Here is a 22,101-nt window from a genome sequence, read left to right on the forward strand (position 1 = left end):
ATGTATGTATGTAATCTCTATACCCAAGGTGGAACTCACACTCATGACCCAGAGATCAAGAGTTGCATGCTCTTCTGACTGAGCCAGCCAGGTGCCCCTCAGTCTGCATACTTTATTTTTTTTAAGTTTATATATATATATTTTTTTTTAATTTTTTTTTCAACGTTTATTTATTTTTGGGACAGAGAGAGACAGAGCATGAACGGGGAAGGGGCAGAGAGAGAGGGAGACACAGAATCGGAAACAGGCTCCAGGCTCCGAGCCATCAGCCCAGAGCCTGACGCGGGGCTCGAACTCACGGACCGCGAGATCGTGACCTGGCTGAAGTCGGACGCTTAACCGACTGCGCCACCCAGGCGTCCCTAAGTTTATATATTTTGAGAGAGAGTGCACATGTGTACAGGTAGGGGAGGGGCAGAGAGAGAGAGGGAGAGAGAGAATCCCAAGCAGGCTGAGCACTGTCTGTGCAGAGCCCAGTGTGGGGCTCCATCCCACGAACCATGAATTTTGACATGAGCCAAAATCAAGAGTCAGATGCTTAACCACTGAGCAACCCACACACCCCTGAATTCTTAACTTATTACATTTAGAGTTAGTGCTTTTCAAAAAAAGTGAGAACCACATAACAATTGAATTCCAGTCTGTCCTCCTTACCCTTTGTGCTACTGATATCACATTTTAGTTACACATGTCTTATAAACCTCTAAGGCAATAATAGTATTGTTGTTTTACATATTTAATCCTTGTAAAATAAGCAGAAAATCTCAAACACGTGCACACTTTAAAAAATATTTATGAGAGAAAAAGAGTGTGTGTATGTGTGTGAGTGTGAGTGAGAGAGAGAGAGAGACAGACAGAGGAGCAGAGAGGGAGCTAGAACCCGAAGCAGGCTCTAGGCTCTGAGCTGTCAGCCTGGAAATGGAGCTCGAACTCAGGAACTGCGAGATCATGACCTGAACTGAAGTTGATGCTTAACTGACTGAGCCACCCAGGTGCCCCCCCCTTTTTTTCCTTTTCTTGTTTAAAAATATTATTTATTTTTGAGAGAGAGAGAGACAGACAGAGACAGTGCAAGTGGAGATAGAGCCCGACATGGGGCATGAACCCACAAACCATGAGATCATGACTTGAGCCGAAGTTGGACGCTCAACTGAGCCACCCAAGCACCCCACTTTTTTTCTTTTTTAATTAAAAAAATTTTTTTTAACATTTATTTATTTATGAGAGACAGAGCGAGACAGAGCATGAGTGGGGAGGGGCAGAGAGGAGTGTGGGACACAGAATCCAAAGCAGGCTCCAGGCTCTGAGCTGTCAGCACAGAGCCCAACGTGGGGCTGGAACTCATGGACCACAAGATCATGACCTGAGCTGAAGTCGGATGCTTAACCAACTGAGCCACCCAGGCACCCCCCCGCCTTTTTAATATTTATTTTTGAGAGAGAGAGAGACAAACAGAGTGGGAGAGGGACAGAGAGAGAGGGAAACACAGAATTTGAAACAGGCTTCAGTCCTTGAGCTGTCAGCACAGAGCCCGATGTGGGACTTGAACTCACAGTGAGTTCATGACCTGAGCTGAAGTCAGTTGCTTAACTGACTGAGCCACCCAGGTGCCCCCTCCCCCCTCCCCCCTTTTTTTAAAATAAGGCAAATATTCATGAGACTACAGCACCCAGGTCAAAAAATAGAACTATTTTTCAGCTATCCAGGAATCCTTCCCATGTCCCATTTTGATTATAACCTCTTCCCCCTCCCCTTCTCAGATAACCATTGTTCTGACTCTTAATCATTTCCTTATTCTTTATAGTTTTATCACCAAGTATGCATTCGTAGACTATCGTGTTACTCATTTTTAAAAATTTCGGGTTTTTTAAGTTTTTTTAAAATTACAGTTTACACCCTGCCTCTTTCTTTACATTTTTTTCTCTTGAAGAACCCTGGCCAAAGTTTGAATTTTACTGATTGCACATCTCATGTTGCAGTTAAGCATGTTCCTTCATCCTCTGTGTTTATTACAAATTGGTAGCTGGATTCACAGCCTTGGTCAGACTCTGGTTCAGTCCTTTAGGCATTGCTATAGGCAGTATTGTGTTCTTTAATCAGGAGTTATGTTACTGGTTTTCTCTCTTATTGTCATGTTAGCAGTTGGGCTTTATGCCCAGATCAATTAAATTATTGATAGTTGCAAAACAGTAGCATTCTGTTATTTCTTTTTTATTTATTAGTTGGGATACTTTTATTAAGAGATGTTTCTCTGGGGCGCATGGGTGGCTTGGTCAGTTAAGCGTCCGACTTCGGCTCAGGTCATGATCTCACGGTCCATGAGTTCAAGCCCCGCGTCGGGCTCTGTGCTGACCGCTCAGAGTCTGGAGCCTGTAGCCTGTTTTGGATTCTGTGTCTCCCTCTCTCTCTGCCCCTCCCCTGTTCATGCTCTGTCTCTCTGTGTGTCAAAAATAAATAAACGTTAAAAAAAAAAATTAAAAAAAAAAAGAGATGTTTCTGCTTATCTACTAGTTATCCAGAGCTACAGGATACATATCTATGTCTTTATCTCTTTCAAGATAGCAGATTAGTTCCCTATTATCCTTTAAGAACTATTTTTAAAATAGTGTTATTGTGAATTTAGGAATTCAAACATCTGATGGGTTTTAATCAATGGTAATTATTAACATCATTGATTCTTAGATTGTCCTACTGTTGGCCAATTGAAGCCTACTACATTAGCTCTTGAATAACTTGATCCACTCCAGGTGTTCTTTATAGCATTCTTGCTATAGGGTATGACCAAGTGTTTGAGGCTTATCTTTTACATTTCCTGCTCCAGATTGGTAACTACCTGGTTTCTCCAAGACACCCTAGTTATTAGTGGAAAATGATATTTGAGAATGTCATCTGGGCATTAGGTATGTGCATTGCTGAGTTATCATTTTGTCTAGGACAGAGTTAGGAGTGATGTATGTACATCTGTTTCCACACACAGCCACGCACACACACATTTTAAGACTTAATCTCTTTTATATGACATCTATATATCCTTTTTCCCATACCCAAAATTCTGTTCTTAAGGATATAGGGAATAATGGATTAAAATGTCATCATCATTATTTTTTTAATGTTTATTTTTGAGAGGGAGAGAGACAGAGGGTGAGTGGGGGAGAGGCAGAGAGAGAGGGAGACGCAGAATCTGAAGCATACTCTAGGCTCTGAGCTGTCAGCACAGAGCTCGACACGAGGCTCGAACCCCCAAGCCACGAGATCATGACCTGAGTGAGCCTAAGTCGGATGTTTAACTGACTGAGCCACCCAGGCACCCCTAAAATATCACATTATTAATTACTCATTTGTTTTATCCCACATTATACAGTAGTCTCAGAATAGCAATACTAATAATACTGTTAGCCATATGATTGCTGAGCAGTTGCATAAATTATTTTGCATATGCTATCTCCATTTCCTCTGTAGAGCTGTACTATCTATCTATACCATCAGATTACATTGATATTACATACTGTATTCTTTTAATCTGCACCTATTTTTAGTTCTATAAGCAATTATAGAGTTCAGTGGAACTATATACATAGTTCAGAGGTTGACATACTTTTTCTGTAAAAGGCCAGATAGCAGATATTTTAGGCTTTGTAGGCCAGAAGGAAAAAATCAAAGTTATTATTACATAGTTACTTACATAACGAGAGAAACCAAACTTCCACAAAACCCTATTGACAAAATTCAAAATGTAAATAGTTGAGTATAATTTTTTATAATGTAGGTCTACTAATGAGAAGAATGGAATTAATTTTGGGGGTTAGATAATGCTTAATTGGGGTTCAGAGCTATTATCATTAAGATTGATTGCAGTTGTTCATTTGTTAATGTTGATCTCTAATGAGATTTTCTTTTCAAAAAGTCTACACACAGATTGGTACTGCCAAATACAAACATCAATCCGTGAGTATATGATTTTAATGGAAATAATTTATCGTTTGGAAGGCATTTATAAAATTCTGTTAGATTCTTGATATTTGTCTTTCAACGTATCATTATAGTACAGATTAGTCACTTCCAATTGTAGGTTAGGTTGAAGCTCCTCAGTTGCACAGTTATACATGGATTGATTTTAAAATATGAATTTTCTGGGGCGCCTGGGTGGCTCAGTTGGTTAAGCGTCCAACTTCGGCCCAGGTCATGATCTTGCGGTTTGTGAGTTCAAGCCCCGCGTCGGGCTCTGTGCTGACAGCCAGAGCCTGGAACCTGCTTTGGCTTCTGTGTCTCTGTGTCTCTCTGCCCCTCCGCCACTTGTGCTCTGTCTCTCTCTGCCTATCAAAAATAAATAGAAAATTAAAAAATAAAATAAAATATGAATTTTCTATTTTACTTAGGGTCCAAAAAACATTGCTGAAATTGTCCTTTGAGCTCAGAAAATAGATATTTTGCAAATTTGTGTGGGAATGGAGACCTTAATTTTTGACTGAACAGGAAGCATATAAAGCAGTTTGCCATTATATACGATTCTAATAGCTTTAGTTATTAAAATATTTTAGGCTTTACCTGCAGTATGTTTCTTATATAAGCAGTCTTTTGCTAATTTTAAGTTCATCAAGAATCCAAGTTTTCAGCAAAAGCTAAATTTTCAAATCCATTTGGTGTTCTACAATAATGGTTGCGGCTGATTTTTTTTCTTTAGAAAAATGTTGAGTCCATTCCTTGGGCTCAAAAAATGGCAGTAAAACTGCCAAGCCATGGAACTGCTGAGTGGTGGGGCAAGTCAGGATATTCAGCTTCTGTTTTGGAACCAATGATGGTGAAATCCCCGAAAGCAAATGAAATTTATCTTTTGGCACTACTGGTCTATAAGACATGATGGGTTCAGATATTTTCCTGAGAATACCTGCTGCTGAGTAATACAGTGAATAACCATAGTCTTGAAATACCTTATACATTTTACATTTTCACAAGTTTTGTTAATTTGTCCCCACTAAGCCTTTTTCTTACCACACACATTTTACCACCATTGCTTGTAGCATTTCTTAGATTCCACTTCAGGTTATACTGAATTAATGATTTCTTAAGTTTGAAAATACTCTTTAGTAGTTTCACATAGGCATTCATAGAGGCTAATTTTTTAGTTACTCAAACTCTGTATTGATTGATCAAATAAATAACTGATAAGTAATCTGCAACATCTGTTAACTCATCTGTATTCAAGGAAACCTGCTAGAAATCATTTGCCTTGTTTTTAAATTGACTATTGCTATTGCTCCCAATATCCTCAACTTGCTTGAACAACTGTTCTCTCTGGAAAGGCTAATAATCTTAAACAAGTTCGTTTTCTCTAGACACATTTCCTTGACTGCTGTAATCAAACATTATTTAATTAACTCACCATTAGTAAATGGCTTTCCTTGCTAGGCTGACAAATGAGCTACTCACACACATAGTGTGGTTGCAGTTTCATTTTTTCATTTTATGAAGAAATTAATATGAGATAATTTAAAATTTTCTGATTTTCTAATGCTTTCCTGTGAGTTGGGAACTCTTATGATGAGTACAATCTGGTAATGTCTCTATATGTTGTATTCTTTTAGCATAGTTATAGTGTCATTACTTAATAAAGACAATGCTTTGCCATCTAATTTGATGACAAAACATACTCCACTGTGCCTTGATGTGTGACATTTAAAGTGCACTTTCTTGTTTTGACATGATGGGTTATGCACTCATAAATAAAATTAAAATGTCATGTACAGCAGTATGTGTGATACTCCATGCTGTCAGATACAACTACATCACTGCAATTTATAGTGCACTGTGATGCAGCAGTGTGAGAGGGCACCACATAGTCTCTATTGCAGCTGCTCAACTCTGCATTGCAGCATTAGAACAGCCAAGCCAATCATAAAAAAATGAGTGTGATGGTGTTCCCATAAAACTTTATTTTATGGATATTGAAATTTGAATTTTTTTTTTTTTTATTTGAAAGGTACTTGTTAGTATTTAATGAACCTCTCTCCATGTGGTTTCAGTCTTCAGGCTACCAGGACACAGGCTCCCCCCACACTCTTAATCTTCTCCCCAGCTCTTCTAACTGAAGAATTTGGTCTTCACGATGACAGGCTGTTTGGGGAGCTTTCCCTTTCCCAAAACTTTGTAGTAGCCCGATTGCAGCACATCAATGATAGGAGCAGCTCCAGTCTTATTTTTGGCAGCATTTACCTGTTTCTGCTCACTAACCAAGGTCCACAGTTTATCAAGGTTGACAGTTGGGCAGAAGCTCTAGTTCCTTTTTAAGTGGTAATGTCTCATACCAACTTTTTCAAAGTAACCTGGATGATATTTGTCAAAGTTGATCCTGTGGTGATGCATGCCACCAGCATTACCCCGGCCTCCTGGGTGCTTCCGGTGCTTGCCGATGCAGCGGTGGCCGTGGCTCACGTGGCCCTGGCTTATGTGGCCCCGAAGTTTCTGGGTCTTCCTCAGTCTGGATGGCATATCGGTGGCCCAGAAGAAAGAGTGAAATTTGAATTTTATGTGTTTTTAGGCATCGCAAATATTCTTTGTATTTAACCACATATTTCCCTTTCAACTGTTTTTCATCAGTTCTTGCAGGGTACTTTTTTTGTTTTTTGTTTACTTATTTATTTTGAAAGAGAGAGAGCGCGAATGGGGCAGGGTCAGAGAGAGAGGGAGAGAGAAAATCCCAAGCAGGCTCCATGCTGTCAGCGCAGAGCCTGACACCAGGTTTGATCCCATGAACCATGAGATCATGACCTGAGCCAAAATCAAGAGTTGGATGCTCAACTGACTGATCCATCCAGGTGCCCCTGCAGTGGTACTTTTATCTTAGATGTTTTCCTTCAGCATGAGGAACTTGCTTTCAATAAATGATGTAGTGCAAATTTGCTGGCAACAATTTATCTCAGCTTTCTTTTGCCTGAAAATATCTTTATTTTTTGAAGTTTTTTTTTTTTTTTTTTTTCCCCTGGGTGTAGAATTGTAGCTTTTTTGGTGGGGGGTGGGGGTGGGCCAGAGAAGAAGCTTTCAGTATTCCAAAATCATTTTCTTGTTTTCTGGCTTCCTTAATTTCTTTTTTCCCCTAGCTTTATTGAGATAAAATTGACATATAACTTTAAGTTACGGAAAAGTTTAGGGTGTGCAGTGCAATTATATTGCAAAATGATTACCACAACGTGGTTAGTTAACATATCCTTTATCTCTCATAATTACCAGGTTTTTGTTGTTATGGTGGTGAGAACGTTTATGATCCACTCTCTTAGCAGCTTTCAAGTACATTGTTGTTAACTATAGCCCCCATGCTATACATTTGATCCCTAGAACTTACTCATCTTACAACTGGAAGTTTGTACCCTTTGACCAACATCCCCATCCCCACCCCCACTCTCGCCCCCATCCCAAAGCCCTGGCAACCACCAATCAACTCTCTGTTTCTGTGACTTTGGCTTTTTTAGATTCCACAACTAAGTGAGATAATACAGTATTTGTATTTCTCTGTCTGACTTAACTTTGCTTAGCATAATGCCCTCAGTGTTCATCCATCTTCTCCCAAACAGCAGGATTTTCTTTTATGGCTGAATAATATTCCATTGTATATGTATTCGCTTCCTGAATTCCTTTTGACAAGTCAGCTATCAGTACTATTATTGCCACTTTAAGATAATATCTTTTTTTCTTCTGGCTACTTTTAAGATTCTCTCTTTGTTTTCAACATTTTATGGTGTGCTTAGATGTGGTTTTCTTGGCATTTATCCTGCTTTTGGTCCACTGAGGTTTTTTTTTTTTTTTTTTAAGTTTATTTGTTTTGAGAGAGAGAGCACAAGTGCACGTGCATGAATGGGGGAGGGACAGAGAGAGAGAGAGAATCCCAAGCGAGCTCTGCACCGTCAGCACGGAGCCCAATGCAGGGCTTGAACCCACGAACCATAAGATGATGACCTGAGCCCAAATCAAGGGCTGGCTCAGATCATGTCCCTGGGTGGCTCAGATCATGATCTCATGGTTTGCAAGTTCAAGCCCTGCATTAGGCTCTCTGCTGTCAGTGTGGATTCCACTTCACATCCTCTGTCGCCCTCTCTCTCTCTCTGCACCTCCCCACTCGTGCGCTCGCTCGCTCTCTCTCTCTCTCTCTCTCTCTCTCAAAAATAAACATTTAAAGAGTCTGGCGCTAAATTGGCTGAGCTACCCAGGTACCCCAGTTCACTGAGCTTCTTAAATTTGTGTGTAGGGGGCGCCTGGGTGGCGCAGTCGGTTGAGCGTCCGACTTCAGCCAGGTCACGATCTCGCGGTCCGTGAGTTCGAGCCCTGTGTCGGGCTCTGGGCTGATGGCTCAGAGCCTGGAGCCTGTTTCCGATTCTGTGTCTCCCTCTCTGTCTGCCCCTCCCCCGTTCATGCTCTGTCTCTCTCTGTCCCAAAAATAAATAAACGTTGAAAAAAAATTAAAAAAAAAAAAACAAAAAAAATTTGTGTGTAGTTCACCAGTTTTGGAAAATTCTTAACCATTATGTCTTTGTATATTGCTTTTACCTTGTTCTGTCTCATCTCCATTTATAGATTAGACCTTTTGTAATTAGGTCCTACCTATCTCCTACACTCTGTTCTGTCCTTTTTTTTTTTTTTTTTTTCCTGTTCTGTGCTTCACTGTGAACATTTTATTGACCTGAATTTGAGTTCACTAATCCTGTTTGATGCTGTTCCAAATCTGCAGTTAAATCTACCCAGTGAGTCCCCAGTTCTAGATACTCTATTTCAGGTTTAGACTTTTTAAACTAGATTCAAGTTATTTGGTGGAAGTTTATTTTAAAAATTAATTCACATCATTTTCTCTATTTTCTTTTAACATACTAATTGGTGGCATTTTAAAGACCTTGGCTGCTAACTCGAATACTTGGGTCATCTGTGGATTTGTTTCTATACCTTTTTCCTCTCTTGATTATCAGTCATTATTCTGCCTCTCTATATGTCAGTTTTTTATTATATGTTGGAGAATGCATATAAAAGAACCATAGAGAGGCAGAGGTAATCTTTATCCAAAGGTGCTTTCCCCTTTCCCTCTGTTAGGAAGATAGGTTGTCAGGCTGTTCCTTTCAAACCAGGCAAGGATTAATTTAGACTGGGGCTTGGGTTACAGTTTAGTAAGACTTAGTTCATCTCTGGTTGCCCTAGTGTTTCTGGTATGCTCCTCTGGACTTTTCTTTGAGAGAGGTGAATTTATGTCTTCTCAGCTTTGGATGACTACAGGAGATGGAATTCTGTCCTTCAGAAGTTCTGAGTTAGCTTTTTATAAAACCTCTGACACCATGCAGTTATAAAATCTGAAGGGAGATTGTGTTTTTGTGTCTATGCCCTAGAGCCAGGGGAAAATTGTCCGTGTGTTTTAAGCACTTGTCCTTCATTCCAACCCTGTGTGACCACCAAAAACTGATTTCTCTTTCTCTTAGAGTCCCCCTACCAATGCCCAGTCTCCTTTTTCAGCACTCCCCTCCCCCTGCTCAATTGGCAAAATGCCCTCTACCACTGAAAAAGAAAATGAATAAAATGGCCATCTGTTTCTGGCTTATAAAAGAAAGACTTTCCTCTTTCTGAAATTTTAGTTCAAATAGGTCCTGTTACTTTTGTCAGTTTCCATATTCTTTCCAAAAATGTGATTTTTGCAAACTGCCCTCACTCCCTGCCACTTTGCACCATTGCAGTGAGAACATTGGTCTGTGACCTACTGTATCCTACTTGGAAGGAGAATTGTCTCCTATTTAATATCTGAGTGACCAAAAAGCTGGCCAAGTTCTGAGTGCATGGATGGCAGGCAACTTTTAACATATGATCTGGCTAGCCTTTTTCTAATGGAACCTCTTAATGTCACTATCTTTAGGCCTTCCTTTTGGGCCTGTGAGTTTCCTCAGTGGAGGTCCTTAACGGTTTTCTGTCTGGAGAGTAAGAGACTAACTACCAACTTGCTGTGAGCCACCTGAGGAAGATGACTAGGGTTGTCAGCTTATAGCATATTATCTTTTACTTACTGCCCACTGTTTGCCTGATTGCAGCATGGAGTTACAGCCCTACACTGAGCCTGATGTTACCCAACTCAAAGACTTTGACCTTCTCCAGAGAATAAAGCGTCTGTCTTCTGGCAAGAGCATCCAGCTGCATAAGTCAGGGAGGGGATTTGAGAAGCTGACTGCTTTATAAAGAAACCTTCAGGCAGCCTTCCTTCTCTTAGCTCTCTTCTATTCCCACTTCCAGAGCTACTTGATGCTTCCAGTTTTCAAGATTTGGGGGAGGGGAGATCGTTGTATGTATAATGTTGGTTCTCTGTTTTTCCACTGCCAGTTTAAGACAGCTTTCTCTGGCCAGTTGGAATAATTTGTTTCTTTTCCATCTGTTTTCTACTGTCCAAAATTTAATTGCTTTGTCTCTTTGGGCATTGTCTTTGTCCTTGTGGGTGTATGCTTTAAAAAAAAAATCCTATATTTTAACTTTTAGTGGGTCTGAGGATGAGCAAAAATAGGAGCTATGACTTCAATCTATAATACTAAAAAAAGATAACATGGTACAAAACTCATAAGGTATAAAAGGGCACTTACAGCAAAAAGTTAGTCTGAATAATCTATTCTTTTCTACTGGTTGTAATGCAACCTTTATCATAATCCAAATTCCCATTTACTTGGGTCTGTTTCTGTTTGTTCATTAATCTCTACCTACTTCGACTTATTTTGGCTTAGAATACATTTTTAATGTCTATTAGTGTTATTTTCCACTCATTGTTTTTGTTTTTCCTGAGAAATTTCATGGCTGTTCTTCCTTATTTTTGTAGAAACCTTTGGATCAAATTGGCTGGGTCTCCCCAAAATTCGTTTAGTACCTTTTGTTTGTTTTTAGTCATTGCATTACATTTAACAGTTAATTTGGAAAGAGTTGACATCTTGACAATATTAAAATGTTTCTATGACCTTTCATTTATTCAGAGCTTCTTTTATATATCTTCCAGACCTCTTATTTATTTGGTTTTCTTTTCTTTTTCTTTTTCTTTTGTAAATTGTATTTTTTAAAAATTTTATTTATTTTGAGAGAGAGAGAGAGAGCATGTGTGTGTGCCAGCCAGTGGAGAAAGGGTGAAGAGAGAGGGAGAGAGAGAATCCCAAGCGAGCTCCATGCTACACAGAGCTCCATCTCATGAACCGTAAGATCATGACCTTCGCTGAACTCCAGAGTCAGATGCTTAACTGACTGAGCCACCCAGGTGTCCCTGTACTTTTTTTTTTTTAAGACTATTTTTTTTTTAGAGCAGTTTAAGGTTCACAGCAAAATTGGGAGGAAGGTACAGAGATTTCCCATATACAGCTGACCCCATGAGTTGCATAGCCTTCCCCGTTATCAGTTTCTCCCACCTTCTCCCATAGTGGTACATTTGTTATAGTTGGTGGACTTACACTGACACCTCACAATCACCTACAGTCCCATTTCACATTCAGGCTCACTCTTGGCATTGTGCATTCACAAATGTGTAATGACATGTATGATCCTTAATATAGAGTGTTTTCACTGTCCTGGAAATCCTTTGTGGTTTTCTGTTCATCCCTCCCACCCCCAACCACTGATTTTTTTCTATCTCTATTATTTTGTCTTTTTCAGAATGCCATATAGTTAGAATCATTTGGTGTTTAGCCTTTCACATTGGCTCTTATTTAGTAATAGACATTTTAGATCCTCCATGACTTTTAGTGGCTTGATAGCTCATTTCTTTTTAGCATTCAGTAATAATACATTGTCTGGATATACCATAGTTTGCTTCCATTTACCCAACTAAGCACATCTTGGTTGCTTCAAATTTTGGCAGTTATTAATAAGGCTGCTGTTAATATTTACGTACAGGTTTTTGTGTGGACATAAGTTTTCAACTGATTTGAGTTTTTTGTTTGTTTTTTATTGATTTTAGAGAGAGAGACAGAGTACAAGCAGTGGAAGGGCAGAGAGAGAGGGAGACACAGAATCCCAAGCAGGCTCCAGGCTCCAAGCTGCCAGCACAGAGCCCGATGTGGGGCTCCTCGAATTCACGCACCATGAGATAGGACCCAAGCTGAAGTTGAACGCCCAACTGACTGAGCCACCCAGGGGCCCCTTAACTGATTTGGGTTTTAAATACCAAAGAACATGATTGCTAGATTGTATGAGTATGTTTAATTGTAAGAGTCTGCCCAACACAGTGGCTATATCATTTTACATTCCCACCAGCAATGAATAAGAGTTCTAGTTGTTCCACATCCTCGTCAGCATTTGATTTTGTCAGTATTTTGGATCTTAACCATTCTAATAGGTGTTAGTGGAATTTCATTGTTTTAATTTGTAATTGTAATGATGTGTAATGTTGAGAAATCTTTTCATATGTTTGCTATCTGTGTGTCCTTAGAGTTCTGTTCAGATGTTTTACCTGTTTTTAAATCATGTTATTTTCTTATTGTTGAGCTTTAAGAGTTCTTTGTATATTTTGGAGTAGTCTTTTATCCCATGTGCCTTTTTTTTTTTTAAATGTATTTTCTATGCCCAACGTGGGGCTTGAAGTCACAGCCCCAAGATCAAAAGTCACATGTTCCACAAACTGACCCAGCCAGGCAGCCCTATTACATATGTCTTACACCAGTATTTTCTCCCAGTGTATGGCTTGTCTTCTCATTCTCTTGTCAGCATCTTACACAGAACTCTTTTTAATTTTAATTAAGTCCAACTTATCAGTTCTTTCTTTTGGGCCTTTGGCATTATATCTAAAAATTTATTGCCAAATCCAAGGATATCTAGATTTTTCTCCTGTGTTATGTTCTAGTTTATGGTTTTGTGTTTTGCATTACGTCTATGGTCTATTTTTAGTTAATTTTTGTGAAGGGTGTAATGTCTGTGTCTAGATACTGTTTTCACGGTATCATGCTTAACTTGCAGCACCCCTTTTTTTTACTTACTGTGTACTTTCCTTGTCTTTAAAGAGTATTCTCATCCTTTTTCTTTGTATATTAATCTTGTACATTCAATTTTATTGCTAAGTAATTGTTTTTTATTGTTGCTATTTCAAATAGGATTTTTTTTTTAAGTTTATTTATTTATTTTGGGAGAGAGCACGAGTAGGAGAGGGGCAGAGGGGTGTGGGGGGAGAGAGAATCCCAAGCAGGCTTCACGCTATTGGTGCAGACCATGATCTGAGCCGAAATCAAGAGTCAGACACTTAACCAACTGAGCCCCCCAGGCGCCTCCCTGGCTAAGGAGTCTTAATCTGAGAAAATTGTATAATTCAACAGAGAATTAACAAAGATAATGACAGTTACTGTTTATGCTTAGCCAACTGAGCCACCCAGGCACCCTTATAACTACTGTTTATGAAGAGGTTAATATGTGCCATGCCCTGTGCTAAGGGGAATATACATATATGTAATATCCAGACTTCCATTAATTACTAGCTGTATGACCTTGTGCAGGGTTCTAAAACTCTTTTTATTCATTTTCCTCTTGTAATAAGGAGTTTGATGACAATACCTGCCTCACAGGGTTGTTTTAAGAATTAAATGAATTAATAGGGGCTCTTGGGTGGCTCAGTCAGTTGAGTGTACTACTTTGGCTCAGTCATGATCTCACCATTTGTGAGTTTGAACCCCGTATCAGGCTCACTGCTGTCCACACAGAACCTGCTTTGGATCCTGTGTTCCCTCCTCTCTCTGCCCCTCTCCACCTCTCAAAAATAAACAAACATTATAAAAAAAGAATTAAGTGAATTAACATGTAAAGAACTTAGAACAGTGCCTGGCACATAGTAAGCACTCACTGAGTGAGAGCTGCAACTGCACTATTTCTTATAGCAATCCCATGCGGTATATTACTGGACAGTTCTATATATGTGGGGAAACTAAGGCTCACAGGGCGTTTAGTAGTCCAAGGTTATGCAGATTAGTCTGTATTCCTGATTTTGTAGCTTATTAAGTCTGTCTGTCTTAATTGTATTTTGCCCAAGCCTCCCAAAGCAGGATAGTTGGATGTTCAGACAAGACAGTTTGTCAGGATGTTGTCTCATGAGGGGATCAGATAGACCCCTGCTGCTGGAATTTGGAACAGTATAGCCTTCAGAATGACATTGGCCATTGCAAGAAGAAACGAAATATACTTTTAGAACAAGAACTTCAGAATTAGAGTTGGAGCACATGCTGGCATTTGGGCTGGGGGAAAGAGGTTGGAGCCCAGAGGTTGTTCCTGGGAGTTAGGGATGCATTGATTCTGTGGGTGTCGAAAAGTGGCAATAGCTGCAAGGACAATTACATCAGAAACTGGTAACGAGGGTGGCATTAGTTACTTCATTTCTCAGTCACTTGTATTTACTCTTCATCTCATAATACCAGACCAGCTGTGCTCTGATAGCAGCTGGCGTCATGAGCTACAGAACTCATGGATTAGATGCCCTTTGCAATAACAAATTTCTTCTCAGTCCTGGTGTCTGATGACAGAACTGACCTGCTGATCTGGATTCCTGACTTCTGGCTTACTCTTAACCTCTTAAAATTTCCCTGTCCCTCCAAATCCTGCTAATCCAGATTTCTTACTGCCGTCATATTACTGATTTGACACTTGCTTTTTTCCTTTTAATTAAATTTAATTTTCATTTACAAAAATAATTAAAAAATATATAGTTTTATATGTATCCATCCCTACTCCCAAAAGCAGTCTCTTTCAGCTGTTTTAGAAGTGAAGAGTAAGTGAGTCTTTGGTTGCCTCCATGTTTACTTTCAGCATAAAGCCATGCCTGAGGTGAATTCTACCCCCAGACTCAGTCACATATTGCCAGTATTTATTTAAACCAGTTTTTTGTTGTTGTTCCTAGTGTTAATAATCATACTCATCAGTTCATGGCTCTTTATCATTATTTTGCCCATACCAGACCTTTTCCTGTTTGTTTGGTGGTAGTTGGTAGGTAGGTTTGTATGCAGCCATTTCTTTTTATTTCCATTCTCACTTCTCCTTCCCTCTTTTTCCTTAGGCAACCATTCTTTTTCTTTTTCTTTTTTTTTTTTTTAAGCAGGCTTCAGGCCCAGCATGGAGCCAGCACAGGGCCCAACACGCGGCTTGGACTCACGACTGTAAGATCAAGACCTGAGCTAAAGAGTTGGATGCTTAACTGACTGAGCCACCCAGGCACCCCCCTCTTAGGCAACCATTCTAATGTATTTATGAATATTCTTTGATAGGCACTCATAAGAATCACTTAAATTTTTTTTTTAACAATGGCAAACTTGGAGAAAAGCTCCAAGAACTTTCTTCCTGAACCATTTGATAGTAAGTTCTCAGTGTCTAATTTCCCACCATTTCTCTAAATATTTTAGTTTATTTTCTACAAACAATATTATTCTGTATAATCTCAATATAACTATTAACAATTAGGAAATTAATGTTGAGGCATTAGTACCATCTAATCCTCAAGCCCCATTCAATTTTGCCAATTTTCTTAATACTGTTCTTTGTAGTAGAAGAATTCAGAATCATGTGTTGCTTTTGCTTTTAGTTGTGTCCCTATAATCTGTCTCAGACTCCAATAATTTCTTGTGTTTTTCTAGACTTTAATGCCCTTGATGGGTTTGATGGTTACAGGACACCTATTTTGTAGAATATCCCTCAATTTGAGTTAGTAATGTTTCCTCATGTTTATTTCAGGTGGCATATGATTGTGATTTGTCTCATTATTGAGGATGTTCACTTTGATCACTTAGAAGATATGTCAGGTTTCTATAAAGTTACTCTTCTCCTTTGTAGTGGATAAGTATTTTGTGGGAAACTATTTTTTTAAAATTTTTTTTTTTTTTCAACTTTTATTTATTTTTGGGACAGAGAGAGACAGAGCATGAACGGGGGAGGGGCAGAGAGAGAGGGAGACACAGAATCGGAAACAGGCTCCAGGCTCTGAGCCATCAGCCCAAAGCCTGACGCGGGGCTCGAACTCACGGACCGCGAGATCGTGACCTGGCTGAAGTCGGACGCTTAACCGACTGCGCCACCCAGGCGCCCCTGTGGGAAACTATTTTGAAGCTATATAAACATTCAGTTCCTACTCAGCTTTCAATTTATTTATGTTTGTATGGATTCATAGTTTATTATTTTATTCAATAGCTAATGATGGTATGCATTCAGATATAAAACTATATGCATATATATTACATTGGTATAAATGATGTAGTTTGATTTTATTTTACTATAATGGTATATTAAAGTGTTAAAATGTGATCTAAATCTGGAAAGTCATATTTCAGAATGTTTAGGATGATTATCTGGTTGGTGGTGAGTAAAACTCTACCATAATGAGATAGGGTGGAGTTCAAAAAATTTAATCACATAAAATATAAGCTTAGTGTTATTTCTGGCTGACCTGAAGTTATAGGGATCCAGCTGCTTGAACCAATTCTGACCTGGTCCTGGCTGCAGTTTTGTGCCACCTGGTGGCATTTGTCCACTTCAGTATAATATAAATGCGACAAATCTGGCTGCTTAGGACTTCATGCATTGGTAGCAATTTTAGGTGTGGTTAGTTGATGCCAGCTTCTTTGACACAATCTGGTGAAATTGGGCCAAGTGAGTACTGGGTATGAGAAGACCTGTTCTCTATCTCTTTGCTTTCTAAGACAGGTGGCCTACTTTTCTCTTCCTGGCCTTACCCTTGCCTCTGTCAGTATAGGGGTGAGTGGGTGGATATATTTACTGTACTATTGGTGATTTTTATTTTCTCTGCTTTGAAAATCTATATTTTCTCATATTGTCCAAATTAACATGTATGAAGTATTAATAAAGTATTTTTTTAAGTTTGTTTATTTATTTTGAGAGAGAGATCAGGGGAGGGGCAGAGAGGGGAGAAGGAGAGAGAATCACAAACAGGGTCCACATTACCAGTGCAGAGCCTGATGTGGGGCTCAAACCCAGGATCCGTGAGATCATGACCTGAGCCAGAATCCAGAGTCAGACACTTAACCGACTGAGCCACCCATGTGCCCCAAGTATTAATCACAGAAAATATTAATAACAGAGAGAAAGATGGAAGGCTCAGCTGTCACAGGAATAAGGGAAACCATATTAAGTAGATGATTTATGTAGGAACCGTTTTCTAGCCCTTCAAAGAAATTTTCAACCCGTGTTTAAGTCTTACTACCAGGACTTGTTCTGTGTATATGAAAGGATTCTTCCAAAGCAAGTCTTGTCTTTAATTATTCTATTTAAAATTTTTTTTATTTATTTAAGTAATCTCTACACCCATCATGGGGCTTGATCTCACCACTCCTAGATCAGGAGTCGTATGCCCTTCTGAGCCAGCCAGGAGCCCCTAATTTTTCTATTTTAATTCTGTTACGTATTATCACCATTTCTGGATTATTTTCCGATTTATTCTGATTCCTTCATCTGCCCACTAACATTTTCTTTTTGTATCTTAGGTGCAAAAGGTTAAGTTAATCATAATCCACAGTTTATAGCCCATTTTTGTCATTGGTTTATGCTAACTACCACTTGTGTTACTTGCTTCTATCTTTATACCCCACTTCCATTTCACTCCTCCTGCCCTAGGCAACCATTCTGGTGTGTACTTTTTAATTTGTACTTGTTCCTACAAAATGTATGTTATTCAGTATACATGTATTTTACTTTATGTACTTTAAGTATTATTCATATTTTTATTTTCTCCTAAGCAGTATATTTTATTTCTTCTTCTTTTTTAAAGATTATTTGAGGGAGAGAGAGCATGTGTGCATGAACAGGGGAAAGGCAGAGAGAGAGAGGTAGAGAAAGAATCCCAAGCAGGCTCTGTGCTGTCAGTGTGGAGCCCAAGGTGGGGCTCGATCCCATGAACTGTGAGACCATGACCTGAGCTGAAATCGAGAGTTGGACGCTTAACTGACTGAGCCACCCAGATACTTTCCATTTAAAAAAAAAAAATTATGGAAAATGTAAAGATAAACAAAAGTGGAGAGAATCTTAAAATGAACTCTGATGTACCTATCACCCAGTTTAGTGATTAACATTTTGCCAATGTTGTTTTTTCTGTCCAGTTTCTTAAAACATATTTAGATACCATTTCCATTTTATCCATAAATAATTCAATATGCTTTTCTTTTTTTTTTTTTTAAATTTTTTTTTTCAACATTTATTTATTTTTGGGACAGAGAGAGACAGAGCATGAACGGGGGAGGGGCAGAGAGAGAGGGAGACACAGAATCGGAAACAGGCTCCAGGCTCTGAGCCATCAGCCCAGAGCCTGACGCGGGGCTCAAACTCACGGACCGCGAGATCGTGACCTGGCTGAAGTCGGACGCTTAACCGACTGCGCCACCCAGGCGCCCCTCAATATGCTTTTCTAACTGTGGTTATCATATTATTAATTGGAAGGCTTGCTTTTTCTCCAAGTTTTTCCTTTTATAATTTACTGTCTTTATTATTTCCTTTTATAATTTTTACAATAAAAATTATCTGAAAATATTATGGCGTTTTATGTTCTTTGCCTTTGTCTTTATTTTCCTAATTGCTTTTTACTTTTTCTTTACTTCTAATTTTATCATTCACTTTGGAGGTTTTCCTCAAATTTCTGTTTTTTTTTTTAAGCCCTTGGTTAATTTTTAAGAGGGAGTTGCTAAGAAGCTGCAGGTGGGAAATTGTGTATAAGTGCACCTGGTTGATTAGTGGGTCTCAACCAGCTTAGGTGACAAATTGGGGCCTTTTTATGGGGATCTCCCAAGTATGAGTATCTGTAGGTCATAAATATAGTCTATTTACATTTCAGTTCACAGAAGAGTTTAATATCTTTTAAAAATGCATTATGGGGGGCGCCTGGGTGGCTCAGTTGGTTAGGCGTCCAACTTCAGCTCAGGTCATGATCTCACAGTCTGTGAGTTCGAGCCCCGCGTCAGGCTCTGTGCTGACAGCTCAGAGCCTGGAGCCTGCTTCAGATTCTGTGTCTCCCTCTCTCTCTGCCCCTCCCCTGCTCATGCTCTGTTTTTCTCTGTCTCAAAAATAAATAAAAACATTAAAAAAAATGCATTATGGGTTATGTTTCCTGTATTTGGGACCAGTATTGCAAATACTTTGAAAACCATTAGCCTTTATAAATTCTTGGTTTGAAAATGTTAATGATATCATCATTATTTGTAATTGCTACTGTAGTTTTTCTTTGTATATTTTATCTCTTGGTAGATTAATATCTGTCCTATGCTGACATATTTGGATACTTACGAAAACTAAGCTGAGCTAGGAAGGACAGTTTATATTTAAATTTTTTTAGGCTCACTGCCCAAGTTTAGTTTACAATCCCTGCCCTGCCTGATAGTTTAAGACACTTGAGAATATCTCTATTTTAACATGGAAGGTTATATTTTCAAAGTGCTACAAAAACGATTTATGTAGATTACTAAAATGGACTCCTAAAATCTTAAGACTAGGATGGACTCTTGGGATACTGGTTTTCCTTTTACATCTTTATTTTGGAAAACTTACTAGAGCTAGGGTTTTTTTCCCCCTGAATAACCAAAGATAAAATTTTACATACATTTTTGTTTGGCATAGAAGACTTGAGACCTTATTTAAGTTTCTTTATTTTATTTTCCAGAATGATTTTGACTCTAACGTAAAATACACTTTAGTTATTTAACGTAAGCTTAGTATCTGTCATATAATTTTTGTGGGTATCCAGGCTATTTTATTTTAATATAATTATATTTTAGGAATACACATTTTCCAAGTAATTTTATAGAAGGAAATTCTCTTGATTGGGCATGACACTTTCCTGACAGGCCAAATATTGGTGCATAAGCTTCGTTTTCTAGTGACATCTTAGCTTTTGGTGTAAGTTTGGATTCCTTCCTTCCTTCCTTCCTTCCTTCCTTCCTTCCTTCCTTCCTTCCTTCCTTTCTTCTTTATGTTTATTATTTGTTTTGATAGGGAGAGACTGAGCTGGGGAGGGGCAGAGAGAGAGGGAGAGAGAGAAAATCCCACCCAAGCAAACTCTGGGCTGTTAGTGCAGAGTCTGATAGGGGCCTTGAACTCAGAAACTGTGAGGTCATGACCTGAGCTAAAGTCAGACATTTAACAGACTGAGGCACCCAGGCCCTGCCCCTATCCCCCCACACCCCCATTCCCCCACCTCCCCACCTCCCCACCTCCAACGTCTGATTTCTAATAGCTTCTTCCTAACATTTTCTTTTTCTTCCTTTCTTTCTTTCTTTCTTTCTTTCTTTCTTTCTTTCTTTCTTTCTTTCTTTCTTTCTCTCTCTCTCTCTCTCTCTCTCTCTCTCTCTCTCTTTCTTTCTTTCTTTCTTTCTTTCTTTCTTTCTTTCTTTCTTTCTTTCTTTCTTTCCCTTCCTCCCTTCCCTCCCTCCCTCCCTTAACATTTTCTGTCATTAATCAGGTAGTGAATGGCAAGTGCCTTTTTGAGAGTGTGTGGATGCAACATCTTGTGGTGGCATGGCACGATACTCCATAGCACGTTATGACCTACCATGTTAAGCAAAAACATTGCTGCCAGTACCTTTTCTAAATGAGTCTTTTATATGCTACATTTGTTCATTCTCGAATTCATGTGTGTTTGAAATCAGAGTTTTCACAGATTCATGGTTGTATAACATCAAATTTCCATTTTTGACTTGTTTGGCATGTCTGACACATACTTTTTTTTCTTTTTTGGGGTGGTGTGGTAAAACACAATATGAGTTGACACCATGTGAAGTTTTAACAAGCTATTCTTCAGCAATTAGTTAATGCAAGAAAAGATCTGACTTAGTTCTCTGCAGTTTTAGTGAGGATCTATTCTGTGTCTGAGAAGCTTTTTATTCTTAAAACAATGGCAAATATTTATGTTAAACTTTAATATTATTTGACAGATATGGATTAGTGAAGAAAGCGATTTTGAATCTTTTCAGTCTATTGTTTCTTCAAATGACTGTCACTATCATTTGCTGATCTGTTTTCCTCTTTGGTAATAAAAGTTTATTACTTGTCATTTAATAAAATAAACAGAGCCAAGAATTAGATATTTGTTCCTTTTTCTCTTTTGCCATTGCCACTGTCAAAATCTAGACTTTCTTCCTTATGTAGTGAGTTAATTTTACCTCCTTCTGTTATCCTGCTTACTTCTTATTAAATACTTGCCTCATATGTCAGTCTCTTGCTTAAGAACATGTAGTATCTTTCCCTGGTGTTTACTTAGGCAGGAGTAGAAGAAAGAATATAGATAGAATGCTATTAAATTTCTTTTCTTGCTTTCATAAACTTGATGCTTGTCATATATTTCTCTCTGCTTGGCTGAATTATATGTTGTGTACCCTTATTTCCCACTAGTATACATCTTTAACAATATAAAGTCTTCCAACTCATGAATGTAAGTTATCTTTCCGTTTGCTTGTATCATCTTTAATTTCTTTCAACAACATTTTGTAGTTTTCAGTATACAAGTCTTTCACGTCCCTGGTTAAGTTTATTCCTAAGTGTTTTATTTTTTTTGATGCTATTGCAAATGAGATTATTTTACTAATTTCCTTTTTTGGATTCGTTGTTGTGTAGAAATGCAACCTTTTTTTTGGCAGCTGATTTTTTTGGATGTTCATATGGTATTCTGCAACATGGCTTGATTGGATTCATTTATTCTAACAGTTTGTGTTTTGTGTGGAATCTTCAGTGGTTTTTATATAAGATCATAATGTCTGCAGACAGAATTTTCTTCTTTTCCAGCTTGATGCTTTATATTTAATTTTCTTGTCTAATTGTTCTGGTTAGGACTTCCAGCGTGAAGATACTATTTTATGTTTTCTTCTAGAATCTTTATAGTTTTAGTTTTGCACTTAGGTCTGTGATCCATCTGTAAATAGTGAGAGACAAGGATCAAGGTTACTTTTTCTGTGTGAATATCTAGTTCCTCCAGTACTATTTATTGAAAAGACTATCCTTTTTCCTATTGAATTGCAGTTTTGCTTTGTTGTAAAGTAGGTGATCTTATATATGTTTGTTTCTGGAGACTGTCTTCTGTTCCATTTGTCTATTTGTCTAGCCTTATACCAGTAACAATCTTGACAATTAGAGCATATGGTAAGTCTTGAAATCTAGTCC

At 38.5% G+C, this 22,101-nt stretch overlaps 1 protein-coding gene and 1 pseudogene across 1 annotated transcript in view; one reads left to right on the forward strand and one right to left on the reverse strand.

Annotated features, from left to right (window-relative positions):
- The window catches only part of UBE2R2 (ubiquitin conjugating enzyme E2 R2), a 117,718-nt gene that overhangs the window by 30,089 nt on the left and 65,528 nt on the right, over positions 1-22,101 (forward strand). The window lies entirely within an intron of this gene.
- Positions 4,002-6,596, reverse strand: LOC122474895 (annotated as a pseudogene).

Source organism: Prionailurus bengalensis, chromosome D4, assembly GCF_016509475.1.
Source record: "Prionailurus bengalensis isolate Pbe53 chromosome D4, Fcat_Pben_1.1_paternal_pri, whole genome shotgun sequence".
Taxonomy (NCBI): Eukaryota; Metazoa; Chordata; class Mammalia; order Carnivora; family Felidae; genus Prionailurus; species Prionailurus bengalensis.